The sequence below is a fragment of the Cricetulus griseus genome, chromosome 5 (genome assembly GCF_003668045.3).
Source record: "Cricetulus griseus strain 17A/GY chromosome 5, alternate assembly CriGri-PICRH-1.0, whole genome shotgun sequence".
In the NCBI taxonomy this organism is placed as follows: domain Eukaryota; kingdom Metazoa; phylum Chordata; class Mammalia; order Rodentia; family Cricetidae; genus Cricetulus; species Cricetulus griseus.
In genome coordinates this window covers 176290317-176292179 of record NC_048598.1, presented here as the reverse complement: position 1 = coordinate 176292179, position 1863 = coordinate 176290317, and the positions used below count along the sequence as shown (strand labels likewise).

General features: G+C 43.4%; 1 pseudogene; it reads left to right on the top strand.

Annotated features, from left to right (window-relative positions):
- Positions 1 to 597: 597 nt before the first annotated feature.
- On the top strand, positions 598 to 1064 carry LOC113838515 (annotated as a pseudogene).
- The last annotated feature ends 799 nt before the right edge of the window (positions 1065 to 1863 follow it).

The window sequence follows — 1863 nt, the reverse complement described above, 5'->3', positions numbered from 1 at the left end:
TTCCAGGGACAAATAGGTAAACATGCAGCAAAAGTATACTGAATTAGACAATAACACAAGAAATACACACATCTTCTGGAAAAGACTTTTACATGTGATTAGGGGAACACTGGAATTCAGGCATGTCACATACAGAAACTCCATACAGAAAGGGAGTTTCCAACCTCAGGAAGAAGATTTACACAAAGATATAGCTATGGAAGGAGTTTTAAGTTCATCAGGGATGAGGTCCACACAGTACTGCTGACTTCACAGAAAATGAGCACTGCAAAGCAATGTCACTGCTCCCCTAATCCCAGATGTGGAGAAGGGAGTTGAAATGAACATTAAAATGAGTCTTTACAGCAAAAGGTAAAATAGGAAATGATATAATTTAATAACATTTCCCCAAAATTAACATTATGATCTGATTCCGCCAGCATATTAACAAATAACCCAGGACCTGACACCTCCAGGCTCCACTACAGCGCTTGCTATAAAGCAGGAAGACATGCAAATGGACCCTCTCTCTGCTCATGAAAAGCAGCCCAGTCCTGACCTTACAGCTCAGACAGAGGAGCTCAGCTGTGGATCCCAAGACTTCACTCAGGGATCAGCATGGAGTTGGGGCTGAGCTGCATTTTCCTTGTTGCTCTTTTAAAAGGTAATTTATGGAGAGCAGTAGATGCTGACTGTGTGAGTGGACATTAATCTGAGGGACAATGGATATGTGTGATGATTTCTTGATCAGGAATTTTTTTGTTTGCAGGTGTCCAGTGTGAGGTGCAGCTGGTGGAGTCTGGGGGTGGCCTGGTGAAGCCTGGGGGTCCCTGAAAATCTCCTGTGCGGCTTCTGGATTCACCGTTAGTAACTACTTGATGGACTGGTTCCACCAGGCTCCTGGCAAGGGGCTGGAGTGGGTTGGATATATTAATAAAGATGGCAGTACCACAAATTATGCACCATCCGTGAAGGGCCGGTTCACCATCTCCAGAGACAATGCCAAGAATACTCTGTACCTGCAAATGAACAGTGTGAAGTCTGAGGACACCGCCACTTATTACTGTCCTAGAGAGACACAGTGAGGAGACTTGAGTGTGAACCCAGACATAAACCTCACTGTGATCCCGCTCACGGCCACCAGAGGGCGCAAAGCACACACAGAACACAGGTTCATCCCATAGACTATGAAGGCATAACTGAGCAATCTTCTCAGCAGCTTAGGCTCCTTTCATCTTTATAGTTTCCAAGAAAGTCTCTCTAAATATTTGTGCTGTGGGTGACTCTTGTCCTCTATACATCTCCTGTGTTTCTGCTGTTATTTAAGAAACATGGATGTTCCTGTGTCTTTTTTTTTTTCTCTCAGATTCAAGCAGATCCTCAGTCAGATTTCTTTATTAGAGTAGCATTATATTTAAGGGGAAATCAAGGGTAAGACAGGGGCCATTACAGGTGCACTAATGCTCCCAAGGCTCAGTCTTCCCCTCCCCTCCCTGACAATGGTGCACATCGGGTTCAGACTTGATCCTGCTGTGATTTAGCTAATTCAGTTTATTTCTCCATGAATTTCATCTCTGCACATCATGAGATTTTTATGAATTTGTCCTTCAGGAAAGTTAGTTCAGTGTCTGTGTGGAGATGGCATTTTGAAGATGGTTTATTGTCTTCCAATTGACCTGAATATGGGAACACACCACCAGGAAGGCATTGAACATCTGCATCTGATCACATGATAATGTTCATGAGAAGTGAGTTCTACTTACCTAGAAAATCTCTCACACACAATTGGGCATTTTATGTAAATCTAACAGAGATCACTTTGGGTCTGGGGGTGTCACATTAGCATTGACAGAGCCAGATCATTTCTCTAAGAGCCACAGATAT